This window comes from Schistocerca nitens, chromosome 11 (assembly GCF_023898315.1).
Source record: "Schistocerca nitens isolate TAMUIC-IGC-003100 chromosome 11, iqSchNite1.1, whole genome shotgun sequence".
Lineage (NCBI taxonomy): Eukaryota > Metazoa > Arthropoda > Insecta > Orthoptera > Acrididae > Schistocerca > Schistocerca nitens.
The window spans coordinates 46682773-46705582 of record NC_064624.1 but is presented as its reverse complement, the minus strand read 5'-3'; the positions used below and the strand labels follow the sequence as shown (position 1 = coordinate 46705582).

The 22810-nt window shown below is 41.6% G+C and overlaps 1 protein-coding gene across 3 annotated transcripts in view; it reads right to left on the bottom strand.

Moving 5' to 3' along the window:
• The window catches only part of LOC126213286 (uncharacterized), a 292020-nt gene that overhangs the window by 149781 nt on the left and 119429 nt on the right, over positions 1-22810 (bottom strand). For all 3 annotated transcript variants that reach the window (XR_007541132.1, XR_007541131.1, XM_049940953.1), the window contains exon 2: positions 8595-8687. The gene's annotated coding sequence lies outside the window, so the exon portion shown is untranslated. The remainder of the gene's footprint in view (positions 1-8594; positions 8688-22810) is intronic.

Genomic DNA, 22810 nt, shown 5'->3' with positions numbered 1-22810 from the left:
CTTATGCTCTCCCTGAAACTCTGTACAACCTCTGGTTCTTTCAGTTTATCCAGGTCCCATCTCCTTAAATTCCCACATTTTAGCAGTTTCTTCAGTTTTAATCTACAGTTCATAAGCAATAGATTGTGGTCAGAGTCCACATCTATGCCTGGAAATGTCTTACAATTTAAAACCTGGTTCCTAAATCTCTGTCTTACCATTATATAATCTATCTGATACCTTTCAGTATCTCCGGGATTCTTCCATGTATACAATCTCCTTTTATGATTCTTGAACCAAATGTTAGCTATGATTATGTTATGCTCTGTGCAAAATTCTATCAGATGGCTTCCTCTTTCATTTCTTCCCCCCAATCCATATTCACCTACTATGTTTCCTTCTCTCCCTTTTCCTACTCTCGAATTCCAGTCACCCATGACTATTAAATTTTCGTCTCCCTTCACTACCTGTATAATTTCTTTTATCTCATCATACATTCCATAAATTTCTACATCATCTGCAGAGCTGGTTGGCATATAAACTTGTACTACTGTAGTAGGTATGGGCTTTGTGTTTATCTTGGCCACAATAATGCGTTCACTATGCTGTCTGTAGCAGCTTACCCGCACGCCTATTTTTTTTATTCATTATTAAACCTACTCCTGCATTACCTCTATTCGATTTTGTATTTATAACCCTGTATTCCCCTGACCAAAAGTCTTCTTCCTCCTGCCAGCGAACTTCACTAATTCCTACTATATCTAACCTTAACCTATCCATTTCTCTTTTTAAAATTTCTAACCTACCTGCTCGATTAAGGGATCTGACATTCCACGCTTCGATCTGTAGAATGCCAGTTTTCTTTCTCCTGATAACAACGTTCTCTTGAGTAGTCCCCGCCCGGTGATCCGAATGGGGGACTATTTTACCTCCGGAATATTTTACCCAAGAGGACGCCATCATCATTTAACCATACAGTAAAGCTGCATGCCCTCGGGAAAAATTATGGCTGTAGTTTCCCCTTGCTTTCAGCCATTCGCAGTACCAGCACAGCAAGGCCGTTTTGGTTATTGTTACAAGGCCAGATCAGTCAATCATCCAGACTGTTGCCCCTGCAACTACTGAAAAGGCTGCTGCCCCTCTTCAGGAACCACACGTTTGTCTGGCCTCTCAACAGATAACCCTCCGTTGTGGTTGCATCTACGGTACGGCCATCTGTATCGCTGAGGCACGCAAGCCTCCCCACTAACGGCAAGGTCTATTGTTCATGGGGGGGATGTAAAACTATAATAATGAAAATAATAATTTTTTGAAAATATATTGTAGTCTTTCCTTCTCATCCCGGCCAGTAAGTCTTCCCTGACCTGGGGTTCTGGCTGATTTTTCTGAACTCTATCTCTTTTCCTAAACCTCACCAGGTCTTTTTCCTTCAGCCCTCTGCCTAAAGCTTGCCTACATAATACCTTTCTTACGTGTGTTCCCCTGCTGCCTTCAGTAACAAGATTTTTTATCTATCCATTTATATTATGTATAATTATAAGTATCAGTACGTAACACAACAATACTGTAATGCCTTCAGTAAATTTTGTGCATCACTGAATTAAAAGCAGCTCCACTATAGCCGTATGCAGGGCAAGCGGTCAAGCACAGAGGGGGTGACATGTAATTTCACAAGTGAGCCTGTCTGTACACTGTGGTGTAAGGCCACACAACAACAAACCAGCCTGCATAGTATTTCCACAGCACTGAGACACTGAGATGTCGATATGTATGTGCCTGGGAACAAGGCAACGGCACAATGAGAGTGTTATTAATTGCCATAAATACTCTATCTTTCTAACAGAATTATGCACAGTCTGGCAGCACCTTCAACGACATCAGTTCGGTGCAATTATCCATCATATTACAGGCCAGCCAGCAGCCGATACCAATCTGGGCAGCCACCTCCACCAGACCAACTCACAGTTTTATGTCTGCACCTGTAGACTCGGAATGACACAACAGATGAGCCACCCCTAGGCTCTGAGCTCCAATGCATCACCAGACTTCTGCCTTGGAGGGCAGCAGTTCACAACCACGGAGGTATAGCAGCGATCATTACACATTAGGGTGAGTTTCTAAACCAGTAGCAGTGGCTGCCTATGAGAATTCAGTGGTTTATGCAACACTGGCACTGCTCACTAAGGGTCACATAATGCTAACTTAGCCGTGCACTGCCAAGAGAGGTAAACAGTGTCAGCAACATGAGACAAGGATATCAAACAGCCATCTTGCCCCCGCAACCCTCCGACATCAATGGAAATGCCAGTAGACCACACACCTGAAGAGGGTAAATCTGGGAGCATCACAGCACTTTGACATTGCAGCTCATGGTTAAATAAATTATGTCGTATCTTGCAGCAGAGTTTTCCTAGTCGATCCTGGCCAGCACTATCATCTCCAGGTCCTATGTGCAATATGATTCAGGTGTTATCATTTACTGGACATTAGAATGTTTGTTGCAGGGGGGGGGGGGGAGATTTCATAAATGTTTGAAGGGATAATGCAATATCATTAAAAATGCAGTAACACATCTCAGTGCACGTAATTGATCACTTGGCTTCATGAATGTGTGAGTGTGTGTGTGTGTGTGTGTGTGTGTGTGTGTGTGTGTGTGACTGATTAAGTAGTAAGTTGAGGGCATTAAGTATTTATTTTCTTTCAACAACCATTTGTTCATGTGAACATGCTCGCATCACACAGAATATTACAGATTTATGTGGCAAACTGATCAGTTGTTTCTTTTGTATCTAACACAAAGATAATAAAACCAATTCCAGCAAAGAGGTAAAAGAAAATGTGGGACACTATGGGATTATTATCTGTATGGTCACCATAAATAGTTCTGGGGCTAACACTTGGACAAAATTCAATAAGTTAAAATACAGCCATCATCCCAGTTCCTCAAACTCATGAACATTGACGTTGACTGTTGATATTGTAGCACAGACACAGTCCCTTTGACTGTTCAGAGATGTCACTAAACCCACCCAAAGATGTAAACAACCATGCATGAGCAGTGCCTATTAGATGGAGGAGGCCCGACAGCCGATCAGTTCCAGACATTCCACCACATTCCACCAGGAAGGAGGTACATGGCTCGTGCTGTCTGTAGTTCAACCATGCCTAGACAGTCAATACCACAGTTTGATCATGTCTGCATTGTTACTTTGTGCCAGGAAGGGCTCTCAACAAGGGAAATGTCCAGGGGTCTTGGAGTGAACCAAAGTGATGTTGTTCGGACATTGAGGAGATACAGAGAGACAGGAACTGTGGATGACATTCCTCGCTCAGGCTGCCCAAGGGCTATTACTGCAGTGGATGACTGCTACCAAATGATTATGGCTCTGAGGAACCCTGACAGCAATGCCACCATGTTGAATAATGCTTTTCAGGCAGCCACAGGACGTCATGTTACGACTCAAACACTGTGCAATAGGCTGCATGATGTGCAGCATTCACTCCCAACATCTATGGCGAAGTCCATCATTGCAACCACGACACCATGCAGAACAGTACAGATGGGCCCAACAACATGCTGAATGGACCGCTCAGGATTGGCATCACCTTCTCTCCACCAACGAGTGTTGCATATGCCTTTAACCAGTCAATCACTGGAGACGTGTTTGGAGGCAGCCCAGTCAGTCTGAACACCTTAGACACACTGTCCAGCAAGTGCAGCAAGGTGGAGGTTCCCTGCTGAGTTTGGGTGGCATTATGTGGGGCTGGTGAACGCTGCTGGTGGTCGTGGAAGGTGCTGTAATGACTGTACGATACATGAATGGCATCCTCTGACTGATAGCGCAACCATATTGGCAGCATATTGGTAAGGCATTCATCTTCCAGGACAACAAATTGCTGTATGGTGGTATAACATGCAATGTGTAGTTTTCATAAGCAATAAAAAGGGCAGAAATGATGTTTATCTTGATCTCTATTCCAATTTTCTGTACAGGTTCCAGAACTCTCGGAACCGAACTGATGCAAAACTTTTTTTGATGTTTGTAATTTCTAAATTAAATTATAAAAAATAAAACTGAACGAATTCCTAAATAAATATATCCAATGTTCTGTTCTCTCTCTCTGTTCGTGCTTGTATGACATTGCACTTCATAACATCATTACATCGCAAGTCAAAGCCAACACCTGATACAGTATGTTCAAGCAACCCACAGCAAAACGTATACATGCACAGCTACACTGTCCTGGGCAGCTCCATATTCTTACCTCAGCAGTGTAGTTTCTTTACTCCTTCCATTATTGCACTATTTTCCAGTATTGGAGAGTGTTAGAAATCATTTTAGTGATTTATGTGCCAAACACTGTGCTGAGAGGTGACAAAGTAGTGAGAAGTGGCACAGACCCAATGTGTTTCACTATTGATGTTTGGTCAATTGTCATGAAATCACTAAATTTAAACAAATACCGAAGCCTTGTTGACAATAAAAGTTGAACACAACCAAAACAAGAGTAAAGAGAGAAAATGAATTCAAAAATAAAATTCCAAATATCAATTTGGTGAAAAATCCTAAGATATTTATGACTTAACACACCACCATTTCTGCCATATGCTTCCATGGTGTTGTTGCAAGTCTTTTAACGTTACTTATCCATTATCTACAAGTTCAGCATCTCTGTTCTTAGTCTAGCAGAGTCCGGCAAGTAGCTTGCTCAGTCCATCTGCAATCAAATTGTGTGGCTACAAGTCCTGTCCAACTCAATTTCATTTTTGTTAGCATTATCAAATTAATCTTCCACTGAAGTCTGTTCCCTGAGCCATTGGTATGTTTTTTCTTATCTTATAGTAATTCCCAATGTGTATCTCCTTGTTGCTCGATGGACCACCCTCGAGTGTTTGAAAGGTTTTTTAATTTAATGGCCATGTGCCACTGCTTTATGACAAAACTGGTAACAAACACTGATTGTAAACTTTAATTTCAAACATGTCACAATTTTTAATGTATTTAGGAGCAAAATACAAAACAGGGACTCAGTCCTTTCTGTTTGTCTTCAGCTCTCTAATCAGCTGTAGTCAAGAAGTGATCTGAATAGGAAAACTAAACTGTTCTGCAGCTCAGCTGTCAACTTGCACCATTTGCTATTACATGTTTTGTAGGTCTACTTCTAAACTTACTGTATTAAGTTTTTTCATTAGTTATTGAACTCTACCTGCACTACACATTAACAGTGATTCTGTACTATCTTGTGTCTATTTTTTTAGTTACAAACTAGTCTGTAATGCTTCAATGGATGTGGCACTACAACCCTGCAGACAAAGAGAACATTGCAGTGGAAAACAGACAACTTGAAAAGCGGAGAGAAGATGAAGTGAAGCTATTATGGTCAAATGTAGACTATAACAAATACTGCATTCCAGAAATGATCACTGGTCTTGAAAAAGTGCTTGTGTTAATTCTGATACAGATCATTTTTAAAAGGTTTGTTCTGTATCTTTGCTAACTTACCCTAACTGCAGTAGACCATTCTCATACATGAAATGTGAATGTTGATTGTGAAAGAACTTTTCAGCAATAATATTTGGCATACAAGGTGAGGAGAAGTGACTGAACAGTTCTTGATCAACAGAGGGAATCTAGTGTCTGTACTCAATCTGGCAAAGGAGAAGGTGCAGGATAGGGTTCACTGATTTGGCTGAAGTTTTTTTAGTAGTAGCATGTGGATGTCCCTTACAGGCGCCTAAAATATCAAAGGATATTCCTCTCATACTGTCATGCCCTTGACCAATATGAAGAAAGTCAATGATTTTGCTGATGCTCGTCCAAAATGGAAATTCCTGTTATTAAAAATAACATAGTTGCATTCAACAGCTATGAAACATACGAAGGGTTTCAGGGTGCAATGGGCTGCTATGAACAGCTGATGAAGAGAACATTACAACAATGGGCAATAGCAATGCAAGGAGAGGTAAAAAATTTAACAGTGGGAATCAAACCAGAGAGAGAGAGAGAGAGAGAGAGAGAGAGAGAGAGAGAGAGAGAGACCAACCACATACCTCTTCATAATGATCTTGTTTGTTAGGTTCAGTGTATAATGTCATATCTCCGTTATTTACTATGAAATTATCATTCATAATTTCAGTAACCTGCTCTGCAATTGCTTGACCCCTAGCTATTTCTACAGGACTCACATAGACAGAAAGATTGTTGGTGATCACACCTTTTTCTTCATAAATTGAGAAAGTGTCATGAAAAGTTGTAGTTTTGATGTTTCCACCCATAACATCACTGGTAGAAGATTCTTGTTGGGTTTCCATTTTCCATTAAAATAATAACTTTTTATGAAAATCACTGCAAACATAACGCAAGACAGCATTCATAACTGTAGAGACCATTACAAAAATGTCAGGCAACAGATACAGCAACGACAAACTATACGGGATTTGAAACAGCTGCCAGAGCCATGTGCTGTGACCCATAGAAAAGAAACAAACAGGAAGGGTAAAGTGAGGATATGACAACAGAATATTGCTACTGAAGGACAGTTGAAATCACAAACCATCAGAAATGTATCATTTAAAATAATTATTCTTTAAATATATTAATTAATTAAAGTAATCATAACTAAATTTAATATATCAAACAAGGAAACTTCAGTTCAGAATATCAACAATGTAGGAAAAGATAGATTGCTACTTATTGTAAAGGTGAAACTTTGTGTTGCAGACAGGTACAATTAAAAGACACTTACACATAAGCTTTCAGACACCATCAGAAAAAGATGAAGGGTATAGGTGAAAGTATAGTGCAAGTATACTGTTACATTTAAAGCATTAATTTTAAACAATGAAAACTCCAGGCTGTAATATCAACAATATAACGAAAGGACAGAATGCTATTTACTGTAAAGATGATGTGTTAAGTTGCAAACAGGCATAACTACATGACATTTACACATTATCTTTCAACAACAGTCTTTGTCTGAAAAGTAAACACACACACACACACACACACACACACACACACACACACACACACACACACACACACACACACACATTCATTCACACAAGTAGGCACACCTGATGCCCACATCTTGACTGCCATCCGTGGCAGCTCCTGCCAGAATGCAACTGTCACGTAGAAGAGAGAAGCAGCAGTCTGGAGGGGGCAGGGAAAGGGAAGTGAAAGAGATGGCAGTGTACGTGTGGGAGGAGAGATAAGCCTGTCTGGCAGGCCATGCAGGGGACTAGGCTAGTGGAAAGTGTTGCTTTGGGAGGCTGTGAGGCAGGGAGTTGGGTGGAAACGGAGCAAAAAGGGAGAGAAGTGGGGAATGGGAAAGATGGGTGGGTGTGTTGGCAGAGGGTGCCAAACAAAGAGGTTGGGAGACAAGAATAGGGATGAGGTGAGAGAATAGAGGAGGTGAAAACTGTTAGATGGAGGGTGTGGGAACGGTATGTTGCCACAGGGTGAGGTCGGAATAACTTCAGGTGCAGAGTATGTGTTGTAAGGATACTCCCATCTGTGCTCTTCAGAAAAGCTAGTGGTGGAGGGGAGGATCCAGAGAGCTTGGGTTGTGAAGCAGCCATGAAACTCAAGCACGTTATGTTCAGCTGCGTGTTGCGCCACAGAGAGCTCTACTTTGCTCTCGGCCATAATTTGGCGGTGGCCATTCATCCTGGCGGACAGTTGGTTGGCAACTACAACAATATAAAAAGCTCTGCAACAATCACAGCAGAGCTCGTATATGATGGTGGCTGCTGTCACAGCAAGGCAGCCTCTGAAGGGATATGATAAGCCTGTGACAGGACTACAATAGGAAGTGCTGGGTTAGGGACTGGGCAGCTCTTGCACCTGAGCCTCCCACAGGGATGTGATTGGGATTGAGAGTGGTACAGGAATGGACTATAATGCTGAGGAGGTTGGGTGTGTGATGGAACACTACTTTCAATGAGGTTTGAAGTATCTTGGGTTGCATGTACATCATTAATCATTAATTTTATGTATATAAATGAACTGTTTAAACATATTTACATTTTACAATGAATAGATTAACATTGTGAGGTCCTTTGATATAGCTTACGTTGATATCCCCCTCACCCATCCACCCACCCCCAAAATACAGAATATAGTAGTCCCCTTAGTGTTATTTGAGAGGAATAGGCAATGTGCCATTACAAGATTTCACCATCTTCCTTCATTTTCAGACTCATCCATGATAATGCAAGGCATAAACACAAATAATACAGCACAACAAAGAAACAAAAATAATCCTAGACTAATGCAGGATAAAATTTCAGTTTGAATAAGTGACTATATTAGGTACAAGATACAACTAGTTTTCAAAGAAAAAAGAAGATGAAACTACAAAGTCTTCTCCTCCACCCCCCCCCCTCCCCCCATCCTCCTCCCACTGTCAGAGCCTTTTAACCATACATTGTATTTGTAAAATATGGTAGAAACAGATGAAGCATGTTTCTTTGCTATGATAAGTCTGTACATGTTATCTGTCTTTACTGGAGATAGCACCTCTCTTTTCTTCATCAAATAATTACAAAAAGAGATCATGTTTCTTTCAAGCACAGGTTAGTACTTGATTCACAAAGAGGCTTAACATACCTGCTTTTAAAAACATGATCCACTTTCTTCTTAACAGTTCCCAGTCTTTAGGGAATCCACAAGCAAATCCGTTTTTAATGAAGTGTGGTAAATCTGGAACAGAAGCCAAAATGGAAATGTCAATGAATGTTTTTCAGATATTTTTATATAAAAAACCTGATTAATGTACTAATGGCAAAAATTCTGACAATTTCTTTCACTAAAATCAAACATATCAGGTTATTACAAATTAAAAACAGTATAAGTTGTGGGAATACAACACTTCTGCATGAAAAGCTTAAAGCAAACAGAAAAAAGGCAAATAAGAATATCACAAAAAGAGCTTACCAGTTAGACTAGTTTAGTTCAGAGCTAGGTACCATCAGTTTGATTAAAAGTTGCTAACAAGGGGCTCTTGAGGCTTGGGGCAGTCAGGGCAGGAATACTCACATTAGTTGGTTGGTTGGATTTCATCACAATTTCAAGGGTTACATGGTGCTTTTGTGCCTGAAGAATTCTCTCATAGATTTTACAGATGTGAGGCAGCAGAGGGAGTGGGGCTGAAGAGGGGGGGGGGGGGGGTGAGGGGGAGTCAGGAGCTTCCAGGATTATTAACTGGCTTTCCTTGTTTTAAGATTGCTATTACCCATGTCTGCTTCCAGATGTTAATGTGTTGGTTGAAGATGAAGCAATTTACAACGAGTTCAAGCACCCCTTGTTATATTTTAGCTCCAAAACACTTAATTTGTTGTACTAGAATATCATATAAGTCTTTGAGCCTTCTTCACTTTGCTCCTGTTAAGTGCCCTGTTTGGCTCTTCTGTACTGAAGGAGTTCCTAGTATTAGTATTTCTTCTTCTTCTTCTTCATTGTTCCTATATATTTTGAAGTATAATTTGGAGGATTTCAGTCTAGGTGTGCTGTTTTCCAGGAGAGCCTGGCTATTTGGCTGGCAGTGGTAGTAACATCCTCCTGTAGAGTATGAAGTGTTGCAGTTGAGATATCTCAAAGATTCAATTGCTCTTCCCATTTACAGTTCTTCCATTGCCTTTCTAATACAACTTGCTGTTTTGGCAATCTGTACTGAGTTGATTAACAGTTAGCTAGTACTACCTGTATGCACAAAGTGGTTAGCTTTAAATAGTTATACATATCTTTATAGCTTGTGTTCCATTTCTCATGATAAACCCTTGAGCTAATTGCACCTACAGCCTCTTGGAATGAACTGTCTTAGAACTTTGTTGCTGGTGTTATTTCAGTACTATTTTATCTATTATGCTATGGAACATCTGGTTTGCTTGCTGGATTTTATACCTGCGTGAAAATCTGACATTTGCAGATGAACATGTACATTACTTGAAAAATATTTTTCCTGTTTTGGTTGTTTGATATAGATGTGCAACATATTTTATGCTCCAAGTTGTAATCTCTTCAACATCTCGGATTTTTAAATGACACAGGGAGTTTGACACTGTCAATCAGTTGTAAGTGGTTTGTTTCAATCCACTGAATAATGACCTCCCCATTGTTATAATCTTCGGAGTGGCCCCTTAAGTTTCTGTAACTGCTCAAGCCAGAACTAATGGCAGACAAAATTAACTGAGTGTTAAGTCGTTGATGTTGTTACCACAGAAATACATACCTGCTTCATTTTCAATAATATCTTAAGTAAATCTTCCAGAGATCTGCCAAAGGTATGACCCTACAAGCCATCAAGTTTCTATTCTGATAGGTTCTTGAGGACAGAGTTATCTCTATACATTCCCATTTTATAAACTCCATACAACACTGTTTAATGTATACATGATTATTTCTAGCTGTTATGAAAAGAATGTTGGGTGGGGGGCTATGCTCAGTGCCTACATTTGAGGCTCTGACATAAATGTTCAGCTCGAATTTTCAATGGTCATAGTATGAGAAATTCCACGTTTGTGCAGGATTAGAAAATACAAGACAAAAGTACTTTTCTGAAACTCTTCAGCTGATACTGCACTGATAGTGGTGACTTACTACTGTATACTCTATTCTAGAAAAGTATACACAGCAGACTATTTCAATTTCTTTTCCTTTGCCAACTGCTGAAACAGGAACAATCGGATTGACAAATTCACACAAATAGATGATGTATCTACAGTGTTTGCTCAATTATGAAGATAAAATAGGAGAAGGCAAAGAAAACATGGACCACAGCGTACATATTTACTTTGTGCTACACTTTGTTCATCATACGACCAAACTTGATGCAAACAAATACAAACGCGATGATTAGTCTGCAGCCATAGAACATGTACACTGGTTTTCTTACTCTCTTGGAAGCAGGTCCTACTTATGTATTAGATATCCTATTGCTAGGTTACTGTAAATGAAACTTCAAGATATTCTGTTGTATTAACTGCCATCAACATACAAGGATGGCTTGAAAAGTTCTTGGAACAGAACAGAAAAAAGTACTTATATCACCAAAACTATTTTTATTTTTCAATGTACTCTTCTTGTAGATTAATGCACTTGGTCCAACAATGTTCCAGTGCCTTGATCCCCTCTCAAAAATGAGTTTCCTCAGGCCTGCAAAATAGATGTCAACTCTGGCTATCAGTTCTTCATTTGAAGTGAAACTTCGTGCTCCAAGAAAAATTTTCACTTTTGGGAAGAGATGGAAGTCTGATGAAGCAATATCAGGTGAATAAGGCAGGTGTGGCAACAATTCATACCTCAGTTCATGTGATTTTGCCCTGGCAACGGCACGTGTGCGGGCGCGCATTGTATTGATGGAAGATGACTTTCCCTTACTAAATCTAGCTTTTTTTGCAAAACTTTTATTGCAATTTGCCCAGGAGGTTAGCATAGTATTCTCCAGTAATTGTTTGCCCAGTGGGTAGATAATCTACAAACAGAATTCCCCTTCCCGGTGAAGCGATAGTCTTTGCTTTCTTTGGTAGTGGAGAATCAACGTGTTTTCACTGCTTTGACTGCTGTTTTGTCTCTGGGGTATAGTAGTGCACCAGAGTTCCATCTGTGGTCACAAACCGGTGCAAGAAATCTTTTTCATTTCTGCTAAAACAGGCCAAACATTCTTCCAATATGTCCATTCTCATGCATTTTTGAACCAGCATCAAGAGTCGCGGCACCCATCTTGCAGATAATTTTTTCATTTCTAATTATTCAATTAAAATGTGATACACCCTTTCAGATGACATTTGGCAAGCACGAGCAATTTCACACACTTTCAATCGGCGATCCTCGATGACCATTTTGTGCACTTTTGGAATGATTTCTGGAGTAGTGACACATCTTGGATGACCACTGCGCAGATCATCATCTAAGCTCTCCTGACAAAATTTAAATTCATTTGTCCACAGTTTAATATAAAGGAGCAGAGGCTGCCCACCACCCACCTTCCTGCCCCCCACCATGTATTCTGGAAATCAGCATGAATGTTGTTTCCTTTCATACCTTTCTTTATGAAATACTTAATCACTACTTAAATCTTGATTTTTTTCTATCTTCACAAATCACTACGTGGAAACAACAACAAAGCCACATCACTGCCACAGCTCTCTTCCAAAAGCACTGATGTGGCATGTGTTTACATGCAACAGTACAATGAATATCATGTAAACAACTCGTTGGGCTAGCGGTGACCTCTCATAATGATTCTGAGAAATTTGCATGCACGCCACCCTCATATTTCTTAAATACATTTCAGCTCTGTAGTTTTTATTGCAAAAATTGTGTACCACCACAGTCTCTGTACACACTAGTTGTACTCTAATTGTTGTGCTGTTAATACACACATCAAAAAAAAGTTTTGCATCACCTTGGTTCTGAGAGTTATGGAACCAGCACAGAAAATTGGAATAGAGATCAACATAAACATCATTTCCGCCCTTTTTATTGCTCATGAAAACCACACGTTGCTTGTTGTATCATCATACAGCGAGACCTTCAGAGGTGGTGGTCCTGACTGCTGTACACATTGGTACCTCTAACACCCAGTAGCACATCCTCTTGCATTGATGCATGTCTGTATTCGTCATTGCATACTATCCACAGGTTCATCAAGGCACTGTTGGTCCATATTGTACCTCTCCTCAACAGCAATTCGGCATAGATCCCTCAGAGTAGTTGGTGGGTCATGTTGTCCATAAATCCCGTGTCTTGTTCAATAGGGTTCATGTCTGAAGAACATGCTGACCACTCTAGTCAAGCAGTGTCATTATCCTGAAGGAAGTCATTCACAAGATGTGCACAATAGGGGCGTAAATTGTCATCCATGAAGATGAATTCCTTGCCAATAAGCTGCTAATATGGTTGCACTATGGATCGGAGGATGGCATTCACGTATCATACAGTCATTATGGCGTCTTCCATGACCACCAGCGGAGTACGTCGGCCACACATAATGCCACCCCAAAACTTCAGGGACCTCCATCTTGCTGGACAGTATGTCTACGGCATTCAACCTGATCGGATTGCCTCAAAACAGGCCTTCAATAGTTGTCTCGCTGAAAGCATATGCAACACTCAATGGTGAAAAGAATGTAATGACAATCCTGAACGGTCCATTCGGCATGCTGTACCGTGATGCATGGTGTCATGGTTGCAAAAATGGACCTTGCCATGGACGTTGAGACTGAAGTTGCGTATCATGCAGCCTATGGCGCACAGTTTTAGTCGTAACATGACATCCTGTGGGTGCAAGAAAGGCATTATTCGACATGGTGGTGTTGCTGTCAGGGTTCCTCCAAGCCATAAACCGTAGGTAGCGGTCATCCACTGCAGGAGTAGCCCCTGGGTGGCCTGAGCGAGGCATGTCATTGGCAATTATCTCTGTATCTTCTCCACGTTCGATCAACATCACTGTGGTTCATTCCAAGATGCCTGGACACTTCCCTTGTTGAGAGCCCTTCTTGGCACGCAGTAACAATTTGGATGTGATCGAACCATGTTATTGACTGTCTAGGTATGGCTGAACTACAAACAACACGAGTCGTGTACGTCATTCCTGGTGGAATGATTGGAACTGATGGGCTGTCGGACCCCCTCCATTTAATAGGCGCTGCTCATGCACAGTTGTTTACATCTTTGAGCAGATTAAGTGACATCTCTGAATAGTGAAGGGACTGTGTCTGTAGTACAATACCCACAGTCAACATCTATCTTCAGGAGTTCTGGCAACCGGGGTGATGCAAAACTTTTTTTGATGTTTGTATATACAGTGAAAATTGCTCATGCAATTTCCTGCTCCATACTAAACTAGACAAACAGAACACCTTTAAAAAGTGGCCAAAAACTGGTCGTTCTTAACACTTTTCACAAGTTCAGAGAGGAAATTGGCTTTGAAGTTTTCTGAGGGATTTTATTTACAGAAGTTAAGGCATATTTGTGAATGAACTGCATGGCTGAATCGCTAGCCTTAAAGAATTGTGGCTGGATGTTGTATTGATCACTGGTGTGAAGCTTGCTCTAGTCTTTCTCTTTTCACTGACCCCCCCCCCCCCCCCAATTCAATTTGATTACATAGATTAATTAAATATAGAATTCTCCTAGATCATTTAAATATAAAATTCATCAAATGTATACTATTTAACACTCATCTAATCATCATTTCCCTTCTTTTCTTCTTGTTTCTAACCACACATATTCCAGTTTTCATTGCAAATATAAAACTGTAATTATCGATATTTTGCATAAAACTTGCTATTAAAGAGTGTTTAAATTAAGAACACACTATAAATAAATTTTTGGGACAAAAATGAAAAATCAAATTCTCTTTATTGGGACTAAATCCACCATTTTACATTACACATGTGATCTCAACAAGCCAGAGTGATAAGCTTTGTTAGAAATATGGAAAACAATAGTTTTCATGATACTGTGCATATCATACAACTGCTGCATTTTTATAGCTGCCACCATACCACTGCAATCTAAACAGAATTGAGTTAAAGGTTATTTTGTGAGAAATAACATGAAATTTAAGCTCCCAGATGTACTGGAATAAATGTACGAAGCTTTGTCATATGTCAATGCTGAATGCTGGCAGGATGCAGAAAAGCATTCACAAAAAATGGAGGAAAAAAAGTGATGCTTGAATGGCTTCGTGGTTTCTCTTGTTGAATGCCTTGTTATCAACATAGCTAATAACAGTTCCTAAACTGTACACTATTTTAACTATACGATGAAATCCCTGCAATACACTTTTGCATTACACATAGCTGGTGCAGAAAAATTGCCCTGTGTTTAAGTTGTACATCACTATGTTAGCTACTGTCAACATTATGTTATGTTGTCCATATTGTCTTGTAAGAAGCATACTGTCAGAGTTTTACTGTGTATGATTTCATTCTATTCAAGAATTAAATGACATTCAAAGCCATATTTTTTGTCTGCTCATCTGTTTTTACATCATAACTGCCAATGTTCACATCACTACTGGTTACTTGGGCCAGCTAACTGGCCAGTGCTGTCCAAGTTTAATGTTCTGGTAAAACTGTTGTCCTGTATTATCGTTGAGTCAGTGTGCGAGTGATACAGCATAAAACACACCTTCAAGATATTAGAATGGCTGGTACTTAACCAAATCAGTGCCACCCTCAAAGTGAAGTCTATCTCACAACAAGCAGGCTTTCATGCTGGCAAATCATGCAGTAGTCAAATCTCTAATCTAACCCAGCACATCAAGGATGGTTTTGAGAGTTGTGAGATTACTGAAGTCGCTTTTGTTGATCTAACATCTGGATATCACACTGTGAATAATAGGAAACTGTTAAAGAAAGAGTATGACCCTACTAAGGACTACCAACTAACATCCCTTATTAGCACCTTCCTCCAGAACAGAATATTCCAAGTTTCATTACAGGGTAAGAGGAGTAGATGGTGAACACAGAAGAACGGTCTCCCCTAAGGCAGTGTGCATGCTCCAGCACTGTAGAATATCTACACAAATGCTCAGCAACTACCAGCGAGTACTAGGCTCTTCATCTATGCCTATAAAACAGCAGTAGCTGTTCAGTGGATAACCTTTAAATAAGTAGAGGGAAAACTGTCTCTAGCAATGGATGAACTCTCCAAGTACTATGATGACAACCACCTGAAGCCCAATCCCAGTAAAACTCAAGTGAGCGTCTTCCACTTATGAAACAGCAAAGCGCAGCAAAAGGTGAACATCACATGGTGAGGAGCAACTGAAACATTGCCCAACACCAGTCTATCTAGCTGTCACACTGTAAAGGGCTCTAACGTACAGGCAGCAGTGTCTAAATGTGGAACAAGAAGTCTTTGCTTGCAATGGGATACTTAAGAAGCTGATTGGCAGCAGCTGGTGAGCCAACCTGCCTGCACCTACTAAGGGCTTCTGCACTTGTGCTCTGTGTATCAGCTGTAAAGTATGTTGCTCCTGTGTGGAAGGCTTCAGCTCATGCTGAGCAAGTTGATATTGCGGTCAATGATACTACAAGAATCATCTCAGGATGCTTGAAGCCAACAACAGTGCTTCAATTGTATCCGATTGTTGGAATAGCCCCACCCAACATCTGGAGGGCTGCTGCTGCAGACAATGAGAGAACACAGCAGGAAATGACCACCGACATCCTATGTACGGTCATCAGGCAGCAAGATCATGCTTTAAATCTTGCAAGAGTTTCATTCCTAGGACTGTGCCACTGGAGGAAGCACCAGAGGCAATTCATCTTGCAACATGGAAGAGCTCACTGCCTGTAGAGGTATCACCAAAAGAAGAACTAGCTCCTGGTGCAAACCTACAATATCCTGTATGGAGGTCCCTCAACAAACTAAGAGTGGGCATCCCCTGATGCAAGACCAACCTGAAGAAATGGGGAACCCTTCCAGTGAGCACAGACACATCTTGCAACTGCGGTGCTGAAGAAGATCCAAGAATCCTCCTGGGCAACCTGTGCACAGTACAAGATATTTAGGAAGGAAATGACAAAGCTACCACAGCTGTGGTTTTTTGGAAATGCTGACCGGATATGGCAATGAATGAATGAGCATAAAACATATATTTCTTATTGTACTTCACTGTACTTGAGACAGCTTGGCTTCCACTGCATGTGAAATGCAATCCCACGAGATTCTACCACGTATGGAAGTATATATAATGTAATGTTTACATCAGGTTTATTCTTATGATATCCAGAGAGTCCTATCATGAAGTACTGGTTCCCACCATCAACAGAGCTATTAATTCAAATGTTATTGTTGAATCCCAGTTTACATCTTTTGTGAGTCAGGAGGATAGAGAGGGTGGGGGGAGGAGAAACGAGAGACACACAGAGAATCTACACATTTGTAAAGTGGAATCTGTGATTTGATTTCATTAAAAGAGCTTTGTGTTGCAGTTTTATCCATAAACCTAAGAATGTGTTGCATAGGTTGGAGAAACCACAGAAAGCCAATCTCCATCAGAATTACACACACAATTTGTGTTTGACACATAATCATATGCTAATGTCACGTGTGCATAAACTGGTGTGAAGACTGGTTATTTTCAGGTGTCACATACATGTTTGTCATTGGTAAATCCCACCCAATATCTAGTACAGAGGGGCCTGACAATCATGTCATATCGCTGAAACCAGTAGCCTATAAAATAAATTGGAGACAAAATTCCAGCTGACTGGGTTTTCGATATTTTTTTACATACATATGGGCTGTTGTCGTAAAATTCAGCAAAGCAGAAATGCAGGCACACAAACTGCTCAAATCATATCCAGCTGTCACCCAGAAAGTGTTAAGCAATATAATGTTAAATTTGTATCAAGATTCCACATCTGAAGTTGATTAAAGCTGATCACAGTTATTAATTATAAAATGATGAAACTTTGTCAAAGCATTTGAACCTAATAATAAATTAAGAGATTTGCTGCATCAGCTGTGGAAATGTAAACAGAGTATATTACACTCTTTCGTTTTTGTAAAATGTTTCATTATGGCCCACAGTTTACTAACTGTACTAGTCATTTATAAAACAACATATTTCCATCACTACAATTCAAATAAGGAAACAATAATATGCCCATTACAGTAATGAAAATCCCAGAGTCATTTTTCCTGTATTTTAGTTATTGCTCTTACAAGGTGTAATGTGATGATATTGCTTAAGGGCATGCTATTACCAAGTGATGGCCAGTCTGTCACCAGTGGAGGTATTGCACAATGCCCATGCGTGTGCCTTGCAAACAGAGTAGTCTCTACGAACAGTGGTAGCCAAGTTTCGCAGCGGCAGTCAGTTTGGGTGGGACAGGTGGCTACTGTTTATGGCACTTGCTTGCAGTGATCACCTTACACACACACAAAATGCCATGAAAGACACTACTTTTAGACCATTCTTTGCAGGTGTAAGAACAGGTGTACATTTAAACTGGTGATATAGTAACACAGACCTGCTTATCAGTATTATGACTTGCATCCAAATATCCAATACAAGTAACACCATGCAACAGCCTTCCTCAAAGTGTAACAGACATTCCATACCCCACTGCTGCTGCTGCTGCTACTACTACTACTTCTTGTATCATACTGGAAGAGACAAACAACATCACTAACCAAAGTTCATTATCCTTCTACCTAGAAGTGAACAACAGCTTATAACATAGACACAAACATAGAAACAAGCAACATACTGATATAAGCAGCTGCTGACGGCAAGTATGATCACAATATGAAAACTAGTGCCTGCTGCAATTTGCTTATAAAGAGAAAGGCTCCAGTATATGATGCGGCAGATGCCATAGCATGTGCGCAAGTCACACGGCCCACTGCAGACGGCCTCTGGTGGCCAGTCCACGCAGATGCCATTGATGGAATATTCAAAGTATAGTGTGCCAGGGGCCTGGTGCCACGGCATGTACCCAAGTACCATATCCAGAGTTCTAGCAGCCCTCCTCCATGGGGAGAGAGCATTCCAATGATGTGGACATGAGGGTAACTCTCAAAATATCCACGGCCTCTGTGACAGACACCATAAACGATCAGTGTGGCATGGAAGGAGATTCAGGGCTGGAATCAGTGAGTACATGTACCGAAATGGTACGGTTGCGGACACATGTGGCGTCTTGCTCCCCTGTGAAGTCCCATAAGAGAGGAATGGTAACACAGGTATCGGTAGCATCTCAATGTCCAGTTCTCGACATGATGGAACTGTGCCTACGGTGAAGGTGCTGGCATCTCATTTGGGGGCACCAGTGTCAAAGGGCCTGAAGGCACTGGCCCTGCTGGCCCCAATGGCAGTAAAGCACTGCGGAAAGGCCCGGCAGCAGGCATCAGGGCAGCTGGACCCTGGAGAAAAAGCAGGAGGTGGCAACCTCCACATGGAGGGTGGGTTCACCCCTACACCAGGGATGCTCTATGAGGCTAGGACAGGTGCTGATGGCAGAGGCAGCAGGTACTGTTAAGCAGTACTGGTAGTGGTGCCACACTGTCGGCCTGCCACTGGTGAGCACAATATAGTGGCAGTGGCCTCGGCAGATGTGGATTGTGGCCAGAATCCTTTTTGGTCTGTGGCCAAACACCAAAGCCCAGTCCGTGGAGCCAGTAGTATAGCACAGAGAGAGCTGTGCCTTCGGGCTTTGGCTGAGTGGCATGAGCAGATGCAATAGGGTGCATTCCTGGCAACCACGGACCATCTCGGTTGGAATCCAATCCCTGTAGGAACTTGAGAAGCATCTCAAGGTCTTGTCTATGTAAGAGGCCACCATGAGGTACTTTTTCATTTGTACATTGAAATGTGTGGACAAGACATCCCATCTCACCATTACACCACACTGTGGACTATCAAGCACTTTCGAGACAGCCTGAATGATAGCTGCGGCTGATGTCTGAGGGCAGTGAATAACATATGGAAATTTATAAAAAGCATGGACAACCAAAAACCTGGAAAAATTTAGGATGGGTCTCATGAAATCAATATGGACACATTCTCATATACTCTGCAGCACAGACAACAAAGAGAGTGTCACTCACAGTGCTGTCTATTGTGTAGCATCAAGATGTACAATGTCAGCATCGATTCCCCGTCAAACCACAATAACCTGGTACCCAAGAACCCTCAATGTCCCCAATGTAGCAGCTGAAGCATATTCTGCTGTAAGGCAGCCAGAATCACAACCGTAGACAACAACTCATCTGTAACTAAGACACAATCATCAAACACTGAAAGGTAGTGACATAAGGTAAAAGAGTTACGTAAAGAATCAGAAGTTGTACCCAGAGGCCTGTCCGGCCAGCTGTGCTGAATGAGGTGAACAACTTGATGCAAGACCGTATCAACAGTGCCAACAGCTGCAATCCAGGAGCCTGTAATAGGACATCCTTTCACTGTACATTGCACCTCAACATCAAAGTGAAAACAAAGGAGTTCACCCTAATAAAAAAAGGACCTAGACCCCGTGGAAGGCAAAACAGCGCATCGGTGTCAGTTTGTTGCACAGTAGGCCAAAAATGAATTTCATACTCTTAGTGACTCAGAAACGAGACCCACCACTGGAGGCTATGTGCTGCTTTGTTGGGCAACAAAGCAGAAGGGTTAAACAATGAAACCGAGGGCTTTTTGTCAGTGAAGAGGAGGAACTTAGACCCATACAACACAATATGAAAGTTCTTGAGTGCATAGAGTGCAAGTGCTTCCTTCTCAACTCAAGAGTTGCACTGCTCAGAGAAGTTGAATATTTATGGCAAATTACCTATCGGACATTCGGAACCATCCTCACCTTGAAGTATAAGAAGTCTGTAATGGAGGTGTCCATAGCCAAAATGTCATCGTAGTGCATATAGTGTTCTGCCACTGCACCTCAACTCCATGCCACGGTCTAGGTCACAAATGTCAGTTTGTTACCAATTATCATCACAATTCCTATGTCAACTGTATGGTCCTTGGCACCATCATTCAGTTGGCTCTCGAAACAGAGATTCCAAATGTAATGTAGATTTCAAAAGCGTGAACACATGATCCTAGGTCGGTGTCCACTGATAACAAAGGTTCTTGTGAAGAGAGATAAGAATTCAGAACATAGAGAGTCTAACTGCCAGTACGGAACATGTTCGGGAACAAGGTACACCTTATGTGAAATGGAAAAATCAAAGGTACTGAAAGCATCTAGACCAAACAAATGTGCAGTACCAGCATCCACTACCAAAAATCGAGGAACAAATCACAGACAATACATAGTGGGAGCCATAAATAGCCCAAAAGTGGAATGTACTGCTTGTTTTAGGTTGCCAAATGTCAAGTAACTGGAGACCACACTGGAGACACAATTAACATCCACCTTCATCTCCACAGGAGGGGGCTAGGAATCATACACAGACACTAGATGCCCTTTTTTCCTTCACTTATTGCCAAGTCAGCAAGTGCTTAAGGAAAATGGCCTTACCATGTCGCACAAAAAAAAAAAAAAAAAAAAAAAAAAAAAAAAAAAAAAAAAAAAAAAAAAAAAAAAGAAAGAAAGTGCGAGATAGGAGAACGAGGTGCTGCCATTGCTGTGGTGGTTGTTTGGCATGTCACTGTCCAGTGTGGCACGGAGGCTGCATTTGTACAGCTGTCACATCATCCTCCCTGAGAACTGACCAGCACCCAACAACCAGGAACAGGAGCCACCACAGCGATGTCCCACTGAGTCTCAATCTGATAACTAGCAGCACAAGATACGTAGGTTGGAACTTAAACAGTGGCAACTGCTGTGGAATCACTATGCAATGGAATCTACTATTGTCACTGATAGCACACATTGTTGACATACCTATCTTACTTTCAACCAAACGGACTCGTCTGTACCACGTCACTGGCATGCGCACAATGAAGAGAAACACAGTCACTTCTGAGTGAGCAGTCTAATGTAACGGTGCCACTATGTTTTCGAAACAGGAACAATGGAGTTGGATCAAGATTGAATGTGCCAGATGTTGTACAGTACGACAGTGTCATCAAGGTCCTCAAGAGGCATGTGGGGTATCGGGATTGCCATACAGAACAGTGGCATATTGGGTAAAAGCCTTCAATGCAGGTCGGCAAATTGTGGTAGACATGCATCGGGCAGGTCATCCTTGCATCTCTGAAGAAGAAGTGCATGCTGTTGCCGTGTTAGCGGACAGTGATTGGTGCCATACGATTCATGAGCTCGCCTATGAAACCAGATTAGCACATACGACTGTGCTTTGCATCCTGAAGGAACGCCTTTGCATGTGAAAAATTGCAGCATGATGGGTTCAACATGACTTGATGGAAATGCAGAAATGGGTGCATTAAGATACAGCTCAGATGTGCTTGGAGCACTATGAGTGTGAAGGAGAGGTTTTCTTACACCATATCATAACACTGGATGAGACATGGGCCACATCGTATGAGCCAAAACTGAAACAACAATCCAGCGAATGGTATCACTATAGGTCACAGCGAAAGTCGAAAGTGCATCAGAGCCCAGTATGGTGAAAGTTAAGGTGATTCTTGTGCACAACTGTGATGGCGTTAGCATAATGCATTATGTTATTCCATGGCAGGCCGTCAATGCACAGCATTACTGTTCGTTTTTGAAGCATCTCATGTGGCTACCTTTGTGAAAGAAGCGGCGACACTTTCTGGGCAACCCACCCATCATTTTGCGAGACAAAAGCTGTGGCTGCTCTGTTCGGTTGATGGGACTGGGAAGTACTGTACGATCCACCATACTTCCTGGACTTAAGTCCATGTTGTTGTATCCATGGACCCAAACAACAAACCAACCAATCAACCAAGCAACCAACTCGCGCACGCGCGTCCTGACCGTGACATCGCTGGCCACATTTCCTGTCTCAGCCGTCGGCGTCTCATGGCGTTACCGCCAGCGGAAGAGGTCGCGTCATGGCTGAGCTCGGGTCCACAGCGCCCTCTGCCTTTTGCATATAAGGAGGAGCACTGGCCCCGAGACAGACAGTCTAGTGACGATTGTCTATTGCCAGCCTTTCGTGGAGTTTATAGCGGAGCCATTGCAGTGTGACATTTGCTATTGTATTCGACTAGGCTCAGTACACGGATTACTCTTGGATATTACTTGGACTTGTAGTGCTGGTGCACGTTTCATCAGAAATAAAGATAAGTTATCTCTTCGTTCTAGCTGGTGCAATTCTTGTCATTAATTATTTTTCGGCCAACAGACATAGCTACATCCTGGTCACTAGTCACGCTTTATACAATTTGTGGTGGCTGCCCCAAAAGTACTGCTGAGGACCTTGGGTTTGGGAGC